Below are 15,853 nucleotides of genomic sequence, written 5' to 3' on the forward strand. Positions count from 1 at the left end.
TTGGGCCACAGAAAACGATAAATGTACAAAGTATTTTTTGAATTTAGAAAAGTACAAGCAAGAGAGTAATTGTATTAAAGAATTAATTGATTTTGATGATAATACTACTGTTTCTGATACTTATGGTTTGTTAGACTTACAATATAGGTTTTATAGTAAGTTATATTCATGTGTGGAAACAGACAAAAAATCAATGGATGTTTTGTTGCAAAATATAGATGTAAAAGTTGATGATTTTGATCAAGGAGTATGTGATAGTGATATTACTGAAGAAGAAATTTTTGTTGCATTACATAAAATGTCTAAAAATAAGAGTCCAGGATCTGATGGACTGACGGTGGAGTTTTATTGTACATTTTATCATATTTTAAAGGATATTTTACTGAAGGTGTTTAAGGCAGTTGAAAAGAGTAACACTTTATCAAGGTCTATGAGAAATGGTGTACTGTCTCTTATTTATAAGAAAAAAGGTGATAAAAGGTATTTAAAGAATTATAGACCGATTTCATTGTTACAAGTTGATTATAAGATATTAGCACGTGTCATGTCAAATAGATTTAAATCAGTACTTTGTCAAATAATTTCAAACAGCCAGTCATGTTGTATACCTGGTAGAGATATTGCAGATACAATAGCAAGTGTACGTGATGTAATAAATATGGTTGATGATGATGATGTAGAAGGGTATATTTTAAAATTTGATCAAGAGAAAGCTTTTGACAGAGTGAGTCATGATTATCTCATTAGAGTATTAGAAGGTTTTGGTTTTGGATGTAAATTTATTAATTGGATTAGGATTTTTTATACTGATATGCAAAGTACTGTCAAGTGTAATGGTTTTTTAACAAAATATTTTAAAGTTAGAAATGGTATTAGGCAGTGATGTCCTATTAGTGCTTTATTGTATGTTTTATCAGCAGAACCACTGTCAATGACAATAAAGAAAGATTGTAATATTAATGGTATACGTATACCTTATAGTAATGAAACTGCAGTTTTGTTTCAACATGCAGATGATACTACATTATGTTTGAGTGATAAAAAATCTATTAAATATACTTTTGATGTATTTGATTTATATAGTAGGGCATCAGGTTCTAAGATTAACAGAAGTAAGTCTGAAATTTTATGTATTGGAAAAGGAAATTTGACTGATGATGATAAGACTGTACTTGGATTAAGAGTTTGGGAAAAATGTATTCAAGTTCTTGGTGTTTATGTTGGTGTAGATATTGATGTATGTAATGATATGAATTGGAAGGATAAGATAAGAAAAATAAGATGTATTGTTAATATGTGGAAACAAAGACGTTTGACTTTATCTGGAAGAAATGTTGTAATTTCTTCTTTATTGGTATCTAGAATTTGGTATTTATTAGCTGTTTCTCCAATACCTGAAAATGTGTTGACAGATTTGAAACAAATATGTATTGATTTTTTGTGGAATTCTAAATCTCATTTAGTACAATATGCTACTATTACTGGTATGAAACAAGATGGTGGCTTGAATTTTCAAGATATATATTTAAAAATGTTATCATTTAGATTAAATTTGTAGGGAGATTTTTAAATCCTGAATGCAATTGTATTTGGAAAAGTACCTTTAGCTATTTTTTTAGAAGAGTGCATTGTATGAATCTTTCGAGGTCTGTTCTATTTTTGTTTTTAAACAAAAAGGATTTATTATGTTTACCGCATGTGTACAGAGAAATGTTGGAAGCATGGCAGTGTATTAGAAAAGATATAACTTTTAATATAGGAGACTCTGATGTTTATAATCAACCACTGTTTTATAATAGTTCTAAGTTTGTGTCTGGTAAAGAATGGGAATATTTTATAAAAGCTGGTATTGTTCAAATTAAAGATATTTCATATGAAGCTTTACCTGGATTTTTGCCAGTTCATGCAATTTTTGATATGATGAGAGAAAAAGAAATAGATGTTACTTTTAACATTGTCAGAAAATTGTATATGTTATTATTGAATCACATTCCTGTCGAGTGGAAAGAAGTTGTTTTGACGAAATGTAATGTGAAAAATGATGAACTGTCTCAATTCTATGTTCAGTTTGACAATAAAGTGTGTGACATGTCGTTGTGTAAAACAAAAAGATTTTATACGTTACTGTTACAAAAGTGTTTTATTAAACCTAAATGTTATGAATTTTGGTGTGAACATTGTGATATTCATGAAAGTGATTTCTGTTTTGTTTGGAAACAGATACATAGTTTCTGGAAACCATCTGAATGTATTGATCTAGATTTCAAGTTATGTCACAATAAGATTTTTACTAATGTTAAACTATGTAAAATAGGAATAATAGATAGCAATGTGTGTCAAAACTGTGACTGTAAAGAGGAAACTTTATTTCATATTTTTCTAACATGTGACATACTTGTTAACTTTCATGATTTCGTATTTGATATTTTAGAGACACTATTTGTACAATCAGAGGTGAACTTAATACAGGAACATACTTATATGACGTTATTTTTGTTGGGTGTATCATCCAGTGTAAAGGGTGTAAATGTTCACTTTGTTAATTTTTTGCTGTCTATTGGAAGACTGTGTATAATGAAACAAAGACAAATGTTCAAAAATGGTACACGAAGTATTAACCTAATTGCATATTTCAAATACACACTGAGACATTACATTGGTTATTTTTATATGTATTGTAAATCTACAAACAGACTTTCAGTCTTTCATAAAAAGTTCTTGAGAGACAATCCCATTGTGATGTTAGAAGAAGATGTGTTGTTATTCAAACTGTGATAAATTGTATAGTCTTCAATTGTGTAATATTATGATTTTATAGACATTGTGATTTGCATTGTTATATAGTATTGTTTTATTCAATAAAGATAAAAAAAAAGGCGCTGGACATTGTGCAGGCGGTGTTGCCATAGATGTCACAGCGGTACGAGTTCGAGTCCCGCGGAGGGAACGACCAGAAATTTGCATCGCAAATTTGACAGTTCTAACATCGTTGGGAATTTTTCAGACCTTTCTATACGTTTATATATATATATAGCCAGTGAATCCGAGATCAATGAATCTGGCTAAACAATGTAATGTGTTTGGCATGAATCAGCTATAAAATAAGCTTCATAAGAGTGACGGGATATATCAGCAAGTAGCGGAACACAGTTAGTTTCCATTTCTGTTGCGAAAAGGTTTTTTTCTAGTATCTTTTGCGATTTCTTAGATATGAGAAATGATAATCAAGCTAATACTAAACTGAAATCAGATCGCAAATGATTAAAGCAATGTCATTTGAAGTTATTCTATATATTACATTTATTTATTATTTATAACTATCATACTTCTGACGGTCTTGCGTTCACGGTTGAATCTTCTCGAAAATTGTAATCCGTAAATGAATCCAGTATCAGTGTCATTTTACATGTTGATTTCTCATGCGAGGAGACCAATTTGAAAAATGGGGGATGCGGTTACTCATCATTTTGAGGGCAATTCATACTGCTCAAAGCACGCCGTATTAATATAACTGACGACTAAATTGTTTCGACAACATGTCGAATTTCAATTGATCTCTAAGAGTTTCCAGTTCTTGAGTGGTGTGTTGAGTCATTTTCAAATTGAGGTTGTATTACAAAAAAGAAAATAACGCAATGAACATAGTTCTCGTAAGATTTAATGAAATAATAATGCAAAAGTGAAAATATCTAAGGCATTTTATTTAACTATTGGGTAATTCAAACTGCTTGATCAGACGGCTTTAAACGTTCTTCCACCGGTAGAATGAAGCTACCATTAATACCAATCAGCCATTTCAAGACAAACAATATTGTCTACATACATTGTGTGAGAAAAAATATTTGTATAACTATCGAACTATAATTTTTAAAGTCTTTGCTTCAAGTTCTTAAAACATTTTAAAAATGTATTTGAGGCTAAATGTCCGTAAAAATTGCGCATGCTTTTTAACATATTTAAATGCATGATTGAACTTAATAATATACGCAGAAAATACATTTGGAAAAAGTAAGTACTGATTCGATATGATTATCAAATCAATAATGGCTTACGCGCTTTGGTATGTCATCATCCTTAATCACTGTTTTAGTACAAAACAAACTTACGGTGATTATATTTATTATCTATAAAAAGAGTACATGTACTACAGTAAATGTCGTTCAAATACCGGGAAAAAGCAGCACTACATAATTCTTTAAAAATTCGTTATATCAGATTAACTACTTTTCATATATAGAGGTATGATTTTTTTTTTTGTTTTTTTTTGTTTTTTTTTTTTTTTTTTGTTTTATAGGTATTTATATATGTTGGATATATTATTATTATGATTATTATTTATTAAAAGAAGTTTGCAGTTGTCTACTATATCGAAACCTAATACACCTGGCCATGGCATCGCGATACTATATTAAACTTTGTTAATATTGTGTATTTTTGTAAAAATATTTCATTAGTTAAGTCAGCATAAATTCACACAGTTTTTATGACTCAAGCACCGGTTAAGGTATTAAGCTTTTCTTTCGAACTTTGCACTCTTCCATTTCCCAATTGATCAATATCGCACATCCAATTTTTTCGTTCCCAATCTCTCATGTTCTATTTTCAGGTCTGTCTATATTATGTGTGTTTTGTTTTATTATCAATTTCATCTTCAACAAAATATAGAAATCTTAGTTTATGGATAATTCCTTCTTAAATTTCGTGTCCACTTTACCAATGTCCATTCCTTATTGCCCTAAACCTCAACTGGAAGGGATGGCTACCTCACTGAAGTACTCTACAATGCCATAATGACTTGTACTAATCATTGATTTATTAGAGAGTCATTGTAACATATTTCATAGGCGTTGTATTATTGGTTAAATATTATTTTAACATTGTTTTCCTAATGTTTACTGAACACATTTGAAAAATGCAAATTGTAAGTTTTGAATGTAAATCAAAAACAGTCATCCTGATTTAAGTATGACTTGTAGGAATAGAAATAATGCTTATGTGAAAAATGCTCTCTGTCTTACTTAGGATTACACATTATACAATATATCTATTTATTATTTACTTTATATGGACTATTGTTAATTGTTTATTTGCAGTTTCAGACATGGCATTCTTTCTGTTATTCCTGGTGTATTTGTCGGCTCAAGTGCATGAAATTACTGGATTAAATGGTGATTATGGCTTTTTTAGTAAAATATAACAGCAAGCATTATACTTGATAGAGGGGGTAATATTTTCACAATGTGGATAACTTTTTAAATTTGACTAAACTAGCCATGTGTAACTCAATGAACTGGCAAATATATCTATTGTACTAGTTTTTTGTTAATTATTGTCTAATTGTACCACCCTGTGAACACATTGAAAAGTGCAATGCAATATCTTTAAAGAAGTTTAGATATTTTGATTGAGAATGCGATAATGAATTGTAACAGAACATGTGTATGTGTAAAACAAAATAAAAGTAGAAGCCGTAATAACGTATTTATTAAATATTTTGTAGATATAAAAGATGGTTCTAATAATTGCACGACATGGTTGGATGATTCTCGTGTTTTAACATTAACATACCTTGAACCAAACCTCTCCCTTTCTGTGACCTTAACTCACAATACAAACACACATGTGATATGTTTGAAGCAAAACAAAACGTTTTATTATTTTTCCAAAAAAGAAATTACTTTTACCAAGACACAACAAGCAGTTACTATAACTTTAGTGGTAGACAAAAATGATAACAATGTTGGTGGACTTTGGTCCTGCATACAAGGCCAAGCATACGGTCAACAAATGTATCTATTACAGGAGGTATAATCTTTTTTTGTTTATAAGTTAATGTGGATTGTACAGCGTTTTAGAATTATAATCAAGTATCAACAGCAAGTTTTTAATTCTAAAGTGACAATTAACAAGTAATGATAAGAACGTGTTGTCATAATTTGATTTTGTGCCCTATTACTACAACTATGTAGCGACTGACTTCTTAAAACTTCTATTTTATTTTCGGATTACGTCATCGGTAATTCATAAGTTCTAAATGACAATATGGATAAATTAATGTACTATCGTGCATTGTTTTATTTAAGATCTCTTTCCTTTTCTTTCAAATCATATATTTTTATTTTGATTATTTTTATTTATAGAAACGAAATAAATTGTGCGATTACAAATATAACATGTAAAGTGTTGATCATATTTGATAAATTTATCTATGATCATCACAAAACTAACAGATTGTGAACAAATCAATTGTTTTTTTTTTCTTTCTTAAGGAATTATTTAACCAACTGAGGACGCAATTTTACTATGTTTAATGAAGTCTAAAAGAAGTTACACTATTACTTCCCAGGAATACGTTTATCAAAATAAATATACAATCTAAGTTGATTTACATTATCATTAGAAAAAAATCGCACTTTTAAATATAATTGTGATTTTAATATTACATATCCATGCTTCATTAGAAAGAAATTAACTGAAATACATATTTTTAGAAGTTTTGATACAATTGCAATAATCTTCAACAAACATGTTGCTTTGGAGAACGGAAATGTCATTGAGAAATTCTAGTGTCTTTGAATTGATCTGTAGAAAAGAGATTTTAAGAAAAATGTTTACAAGTTTTATTGTATATTTTGTCCGATTGAAATGATTTTGCACATGGAGTCTGTAGTATGAAGGACACATATAACTACACTATCAAAGCAATATTATCAACTCGGTGTAGCTTAAAGTTTGACACAATTTCTTGTCCTTCGTCTTAACGAAAATTATATTGGCTTCTCAAACCGGACGTGTTTAATTCGCTGCCGAAATCGGTTTTAAATAAAGATCTACTGTTTTCCTCACTTTACATAAACGATTAAAGTTACTTTCAATTTTGTTGCTGACAATATCAAGGGGAATATCCTGACGAGCGCATGAGCACGAGTTCCAAATTGAAAGTGTCACTATGTTAATCGTTCATCCATTTATTGCATTTTTGATCATTTTATTGTACATTTACCTATTCGACAACTTTCGTCACGTGAAAAATGTGCTGCTGCGTAGCGTCATTTCGGTCCACTATACTTCGATATAAAAATATATGTCGCGTTGTATTATAAAATTTACGTAACACTTTTTACGTTTCCAAAGTTTTAATTGAATAAGAATGCATTATATTTAAAGCAAACTTATAATTCTACATGTTCGTATATTATCACTTTCTTTTATTTTTCAATCATTTAATTACCAGATTTCAAATTTTGCACATTTCAGGAATTTGGGCAGACTCTGTATTAAAAATACAAGGCAAACTCGGTTAATACGATAACAGTTCAAGTTGCATTGATGTTCAATGCAGAGCATCATATGGACCATTTGCAGAATTTTTCATCAATAGGAAAAAAGTAGCCAGCGTTCGGCAAGACGATAATGGCAATTATCTTCATAATATAACTTGTACTGATAAATTTTGCAACTGTACGGCAGAAAAAAAATCATTTGCTATGCGCCTACAAGTACACAATTTCAGTGAAGTGAAAGAGATTGGTCGTAAAAACGTTTTAGAAAAAGAAAGCATGCTGTTTTTACATATATGGACTACAACAAAAGTGGTAAAAATACATCTTAAAAGTGTACTGACAATTTAACAAAAAATATTTATTATTTCATATGATCTGATTAGGCAATATGGTAAAAAAAGCAACAAAGAAACAAAGAGAAAAAAAAACAAACAAAAACAAAGAAAACAATACAAAATTTAAAAAACTCGAAAAAAAAATTGAGATTTAATTGGCTAGACATAAACTGTACTTAACATTACTTTAATATATATTGGTAAAAAGTATCAAAGCAAGAAAAATAGAACGATTCATCTCCATATTTTTAATGTTAAAAATGTAGACGGAGACAATGGACATACACTATGTGGACAACAGAATAACATATATTTAATAACCAATTTGATAAGATTTGCACAAAGCAACATACAATAAACAAATTCATTTACAATAAGATCTACAACGAATCCTTGCGTGACACCGGGGTTTTTCCTTATAATCAGAAACAGACATCACAATCGCTATTAGTCGAACATACTATCGTATTAAACATCCTCTACTGTCATATCCAATACAATCAGAGGTTGACCTATCGAAAATGCTATTCAGTTACAACAGGTGTCTATGTTCAATCTCTAGATTTAATGAAAAGGAAGTATCACTCGGTTAATAAAAACTATATTTGAAATCCGTTTTGGCCGCGAAGTCTAGAGTGTTAGACTTTTCTGAGATTTTACAGCAAAGAAGGCATTGGCATCGCAATTTTGCAGTTTGGCATCGATTGATACCACACTTAAGAGGTAGCTTAAAGCTGATAATTACGTATGTGCCTTATTACATCAATATTCTATGTGTACCTTATTCGTGTATTCTATATGTCTATAGATTAGCACACTATTAGGGAGATGGTAGATTACCCTCAACTCATTAGACTTTATGTTTATATATTTGCGACATTTAGTCCATGCGAGCTAAGGCATTTCTAAATATGGACAGACTTTTCTAATTGATATAAGTATTTTGTATGAAGAATACATGACATTACATGGTCAATAGTACGAAAACATATTTTGTCGTTATTGAACAACTACAATATTATTTGCAGGTTTTAAAAAAAAGGGAACCGTTATAACCGTCATTAAGGACAATGAATTAGTCTGGTCTGGTGAGTATTAATTACATTTAATAATAATCAGTCAATTGAGACCTAATGCGTATTCATTGTTAATGTTCCAAATAAGCACGAAACATGTAATTCAATACAGGCAGTTCATATCCGATTAAATACAATTAAATAATCACGCTAACACTGTGTACAATATGGATCGAAATATTGAGAAGTCACACGAAGGTTTAGAATGGCCAGACCTATACCCTACAAGCAACTTGCATGTGTGACCTTAAACCTTATTTTTGTCTATCCTTAGTCATACATAAATGTATTATTTTTCGCAGAACCTACGTATGGAATTTTCATTTCACCACTCATACGTTTTTCCAAACATTACAGAAACTAGGCGTACTTTGCATGTCGGAATTGACTTCTTAAAATTATACTTCTGGAGCAGAGTAATGCTGCGACTAGATAAAATTCATATCTGTAATTTGTTTACTTTCATCATACTGAATGTGTAGAACGTGATGATGTATCCATCTGCCCCACGATAACCGATTTGTTCACTCTATCATAGTTTATTATTTTTCTTTAGTCTTCCCCAGTCGTGATATTTTATACGAGTGTTTCTTGAAGAGCGGAGGACTCTTATCCTACCGATGTATATAATCTATGCTCCCATGTTTTATGGAGTCCGGCTTGCTCCTTTACTTGTTTTTTTTATTCTGTGCATGTGAAAATTTGCTTTTTTGACGCTATTTGTTGTGTGTATAATATCCGTGGATCATATGCTTTTAATTACCGTTAGGATCCCGGTTTACATGATTTCCAAATCATATGCATAATTAATATATTGAGTAAGAATGAAACAAATATAGCTAATTCAAGTTTTTAATTCCCTCCACTATTTTTGGCAGATATTTCATGCATCTTGTAACTGTACAGAATGTCGATTGGAGTGTTATATCTTAATTTTTATTCATATTAAATGATCGTGATTTTTATGAATGATGTAAAACATCATATTTAAATCGGATGTTATTTGCAGGAACATATACCTTTGATAACAAAGTAAACACAACAGATATACACACAACACAGCAAACCCCACTTGTGGAAAACGGTAAGAAAAGCCGTCTACAATTGTATTTGTTATATTTGTATACAATATTTGAATTTTTGTATGAGTTTACACAGTCCTCTCTTCTTCTTGTTGAAATGCTTCCATGGTGTTTTTTCATCATGACATACAGTGAGAAATTGTTATCATCGTTTATGCTCGTCGTGGTAAAGTTGTACAACTTTCATGAATCATCTTTACAAATTCTAAATAGAATTTGCAATTTTGAATTCATTCAATTATAAAGTTTCTAGATAAGAAATGTTGTTCTTTTCATATCATTCAATTTACAAAAAGACAAATTCTGCTATTTTTAATACACTGGAATCATAAAGTTTTGTTTCATTTCACTAAAAGAACAGTCATAAAATTTCAACGAGATAAAGTAGGGCAATAGCTAAATATTATTGCTAATTCAGATTATGATTGATTTCGTCGATTTACAAAGACACTGAATACTGAATAGCATTTTGTTTAAATAATTCTAAAAACGATTTTTTTTAATTCAAGATTATGAGGCACTCTTTAACGGTACTTATGCTTTTGCAGGGTTTCGTAAAGCTTTATACATGTACTAGTATCAGATTACAATACCCTTTAAGTGGTCCTTATGACAAAAGGTTCTAATGACACAGTTGATGTGTAAGTGATTTGTGACTTTTGTTACTTTGTTTGTATTATTCTGGTTATTTTATATTCTTCTTATATGTGTCTGTTTTCCATGTCTGGTCTTTGTTCCTGGATTACATCATTTGGTTACTGCTAGAATATTGGTCCCTAGATAACTCTTTCAAAAGAGTTAATATTATTGTACTTTATACATGACTTTTTACATAAAGGATGAGTTACCACGTATGTCCAAGGTATGTTATAATGGCCAAAGAAAGACCGCAATAGTTCAATGCAATACCAAACACTATTACAGTCTTTCAAGAATATATTTCATATAAAAACTGTACTAGCCAGCTTTTTTTAATTCCTACATTAATATGTGTTTGAATTCTATCAACAATTACATTTGCTGAATACTCAGTTCAAATTCAAATGAAAAATTTTCGTTCACTGCTTTACCATTTAACAGGAAATTGCAAATTGATACTGACAACCACCGCTTGTACCTGTTTTTATTTACCTATAATGATACTTTTTTTCTGTTTTAAAAAAGTCATTATTTACCTGTCCAAAATAATAACTGGTCCTTTTATAAGTCATAATGAACCGGTAGACCCTATAATGGACAGGTAAAACAATAATTCTCTGTTTATTGTAATGTAAGTCAGGCAAATGTTTTCATGATATAAACAACTGGTTGGTTAAAAAAAATGTAATCTAAAATTTAAGTTGGTTGAAGTGAAGGGTTAATGCTCACTGAAGGTGCCAAAATTCAGGCCAAATAGCTTTTTTGCAGTAGTTACATGTAACAACTATGTTTTGTTTTGAATCCTCAGTTTTTGCAATTCGACAATGTTCAGGAAAACAAAAAGGTATCGTTGAAGATGCCTAAATTTTATTGCATTGACAAACACCAGCTTTTGAGATTTCAAAAGTATAATTTCCCAGTATACATTGAAAACTGCCATCATATTGAGATAAGCTGAAAAGGAAATATTTCGATTAGTACCAAAAATAACGTAATTTGAATAAAACATGATGCCTGTTATGCAATCATAGGTTGTATCGTTATCTGTAAACACAATTTAAATCAGAGTAAAAGCCTTTAAATTACCAAGGTAGCTGAAGCTGCATTATTTACACAAAAGAGTAAAACATAGTTGTGTCATTCTAATTGGTTTATTCACACAATTTATTGTAGGCTACAGTGAACTCAAACTATTTTCAACAGTTGTAGCTGCATGTCTCACATTTACAATAGTCATCATTGTTATACTCTGCAAAACTCGGAAAAGAGAAACGGTAAAGTTCTCCTTTATTAAACTTAAATTACATTTTTAATACAAATAGCTAAAATGTGAATTCCTTTATTTCATTTCCATTAAAGAATTTATTAACAAAAGTAAGCAAATGATTTTAACTGTAAGAAAGGTTTGGACATTTCTTTTGAAACGTAATGTGTTAAACTTCTCATGTTTCTCTTTCTTTGTAATAGCGATATATAAACATTTTGCACTTGATCCGTGACCACTTAAAAATGTTAATAAATTGATTACCTCGAAAATGGTGAGCAAACGTACAAGGAGCCTGTCAAACCACCTTGAATTAAGTTGAACGAATAAACATGAATTATTTAATTAAAAACAAAAGCCGTTATTAAATTGCAAACTTAAACAATGAAACATCTGGACACAGTAATGGCAGTAGACCGGCGAACATAGCCAAAATAAACCTGTCAAAACTGATTACAGGCGGACTTACCAATATTTTTCTTTTTTGTAGGTTCAAATATAAACCTAGATAAACACCAACCGTTGGTAAGTGTTTATGAAAGCGAAACCATTTTCAGTAACAAATATATTTTATGACCAACGATTTGAAACTCCCTTTAAGGTAAGAAGAATATTGTATATTTTGTATTAGAAGTCAAACAGAGACCATAACTAAGAATGTACATAATTAAACTAAATTTTTTATGTAGCAATTGCATTATCAAGTTAAAAAGAAATTATGACTAATCATACACTTTTGTGAGTTTTCCACAACAGAGGAAACGTACCTTAACACCTCCCCCCCCCCCAAAAAAAAAAACAAACAAACAAACAAACAAACAAACAAAAACAAAAATTTCCCACGACAGAAGTTTTAAGAAGAAATAAAAGGTCCTTGGGGATAGGTGAAAAAATGTAGAAATGAATTAAGAATTTTAAATATTCACACTAACAATGCATTAAAACAAAATCGTTTTTGCATAAATCAAATGATTTGGTGAACATTGCAGCTTGTTGTTTTGTGATAAATACACACGTATTCTCCAAGGGGCCTTAAAGATTTATAGAGCCATTTGAAACGGCTGCTCACAACTTGCCATGTGTTCAATACATTTTGATTTCTTATCATGATATTTACCCTCCCAATGCGCCTGGTCCGTGCTCCCTGTTTCTAGTAGAGTCCGAGTTGCTCATTTACTTTTGTTATGTATCAATTTGATTATATATGTTCTGTGTTGTGTGTGTCTGTTTTCCATGTCTTTTTTTACCTAATTTTTCAATCTTTTGACTTCCGCTAGAATCTTGGTTGCCTTGATTGCTCTCTTACATCATAAATATCTTTACAAAACAAAGATTTAAAAAAAACATCTGGAATGTTGGTGATTACAACTGTCGTATCAAAACAAACAGAGACGACAAAAGCCAACCCCTTCAGATCATAAACTAAACCTGGTATGTAAAAGAACAATAAAAAACTTTAACCTTACAACTTTTTGTGGAAAGTGTTGAAGTGGACAGTTTATCGCCTTGCATGTTATTCTGTGTACCTCAAAAACTAGACCAGATGTATAGAATCTATTAAGTCATACATAGTAAACAATGTTAAGAGTTTCCCATTTGATATAACTAGACTTCATTTTGAAATACTGTATAATGATTGTTTTAAATGATTGTCTTATTACATGTCAATTGAAAATCATAAATAAACAACCTACAAAACACAAATCAAAACAAACACAAACATAAACATAAACAAAATCAAAGCAGAGCTAAACAACAATAACAAAACACGGTCTTTCTGCATTTGATTTACAATAGAAAACTTTAACCTCACAACTTTCTATGGAAAGTATTGTAGTGGACGGTTTATCGCCTTGCATGCTACAATACTCCATTTGCAAATGTTGCATAGGCAAACAGAACATATTATCACACAATCATTACGAGCATAAGTTTCTTATTTTGTTTCTTTTTTTTTTCTTGGAATTCAATATTTTAATTCTATTATGAATTGTTTTACAGGGTATAAGTTGCCTGCAGGTTAAAGATAACTCACAAGACATGTGTTTTTATTAGTCTCTTTGGTGAACAATGCAACATATTTATATCACAATCTAAACAAGGAAGAGAACGATCACATGACTAGGAATATATAATTATGTTTGAATGAATGTAATAACTATAAGATTGTTTATTCTGATCTGTTTGATCTTTACTTCTAAAAATAGAAATGGCACATTTTAAACATGTTATTTCAATAATAGAAATTTTCTAGAATTTGTTAACAAACAAGTATTCATTATCTGACTCAATAATGATAAATTGAATACATTCATTCTTTAATAATGGATTTCTGATGACACCTTTGCAGCTTGGATTAAGTGCTTGAAATTATTCTGGACTTATACCGTTTAAAATACTTAAGTGATTTCTGCTATATAACAGAATTCAAAAGTTGATATCCAAAATTGTAACACAATTTATTTAGTTGACTTAAAATTATTGAAATCGTAATGTGTCTATTGTTGGCTGAATCTTCCTAAGAGGTTGTTTCTTACCTTGACGTTTCTGTTGTAACAATTGGTACAGGTACAATGTTTTATGTGTCAGTTACCCAATTGTTTGTTTAAAAGACGATCGAAGAACTGTTACCTCAAAAATGTAGGTCTAGCGTACATAATTTGCGTAACACAAAAATAATAAGGACGGTTTTATCCTTGGACGTAGGTTTGGTGATAAATGAACACCATTTATATCTAAATATTTCATTTTTTTTTTAATTCTGAATATGTTAGCGTTATTGTGCAATATCGTTCATTTCGAATATCCAAACTTGGTATTTAAGCCGCGCCCCTAACTACGGAAATATTTCAATGAGGGTATCTCAATACACTAAAAGCATACATGTAAACTACAAATAGCCCAATCGATTGGCAGTCGATAGTATCAATCTGCATTAAAATAAATGTTGATTTCATATTTATATATATATTGTGATATTGTGATTTCATTATTGTTTTCTGATAATTTTGAATTAAAATGTAAAAATTGTTTTCAATTGTTGGTTCGATTATGGGATATAAACGACTTTGAACTGGTGACACTGTAACATAAACCGCTTTGCAGTTTATTAAGCGTAAACCGACCATAAGTCGTTTATATTTTAATCCAACCAGTAATTGAAAACATTACTTTAATGACATGGAGGAAAATGTAATCTCGTTTAAAAATGAGATTTGCCAGTCTGTTAGTTTATACAACGCAATTTTCGAAATATTCAAAATCTGATAAAATCATTAGACTAATCAAGGGAACCAAGGTTATAGCGGTAATCAAAAGAATAAAATCCAGGGACAAAAACCAGACATGGAAAACAGACACACACTACAAAGAACATAAAGTAACTAAAATCATACATACAAAGTAACAAAAGTAAATGAGCAACTCGGACTCCACTAAGAACTGGGAGCATGGACCAGGTGCACCGGTAGGGTAAGCGTCCTCTGCTTTTCTAGAAACACCCGCCGAGTTGCTCATAAAAAGTCAAGTCCGGGGTAGACAAACGAGGAAAGGCAAACTATGACCCGTTGAATAAATCAGTTTTCATGATGCTGATGGATACATCATAACGATCCACGAGTTCAAAATGACGACCATAACCCTGTTCCAGAAACCTATTTGTTAGAGTTCTAGCGCGATACAAAAAGACTGCGTAGTTTCGGCAAGCTCTGGCATAACTGGCATATAACTGCGATTTCATGTGCATGTAAATGAAATCGAAAAAAAATATAAAAAAACCGAAGTACTTTCTAGAAGTAATAAAATTATATTAATGTTGAAAAGATCAAACTTTTTAAAAGCCTATAATTCACTTTCTGCTTTCCTAAGTAATTGCCAAACAGACTGAAAACTCATCAAAACAAATTCTGATTTCGTGTTAGCCTATGGTCATATCCACTATAAAGGCTTAAATAATAACAATTAAATCAATTGATAACAAAATACTTGTAATGATAACAGTGGTCAATGACCAAACTCAATTAATCAATGGTTTCGACAATTTACTTTAGACAACACGAATATCGTTGTTATAAAAACAAATGACTAACTGGAGGAAATATCTTTGCAATCGCCTTCAGGGGTGTCAAATATATCAAGATATGCTTGAGTTCCATGGATAGACGATGAAACTCCG

The 15,853-nt window shown here is 30.4% G+C and overlaps 1 long non-coding RNA gene across 2 annotated transcripts; it reads left to right on the forward strand.

Moving 5' to 3' along the window:
• The first annotated feature begins 5,475 nt into the window (after nucleotides 1-5,475).
• Nucleotides 5,476-15,389, forward strand: LOC148610002 (uncharacterized). Of its 2 annotated transcripts, XR_015914678.1 has the most exons (7): nucleotides 5,476-5,805; nucleotides 7,258-8,706; nucleotides 9,704-9,778; nucleotides 10,325-10,417; nucleotides 11,589-11,689; nucleotides 12,170-12,204; nucleotides 13,681-15,389. It is a non-coding gene; the product is annotated as an uncharacterized LOC148610002 (long non-coding RNA). The 2 variants fall into 2 exon arrangements; XR_015914677.1 differs by lacking the exon at nucleotides 10,325-10,417 and having other exon boundaries at nucleotides 13,681-15,387.
• The last annotated feature ends 464 nt before the right edge of the window (nucleotides 15,390-15,853 follow it).

This window comes from Perna viridis, chromosome 8 (assembly GCF_037379345.1).
Source record: "Perna viridis isolate PV_CMFRI_1.1 ecotype Kerala chromosome 8, ASM3737934v1, whole genome shotgun sequence".
In the NCBI taxonomy this organism is placed as follows: Eukaryota; Metazoa; Mollusca; class Bivalvia; order Mytilida; family Mytilidae; genus Perna; species Perna viridis.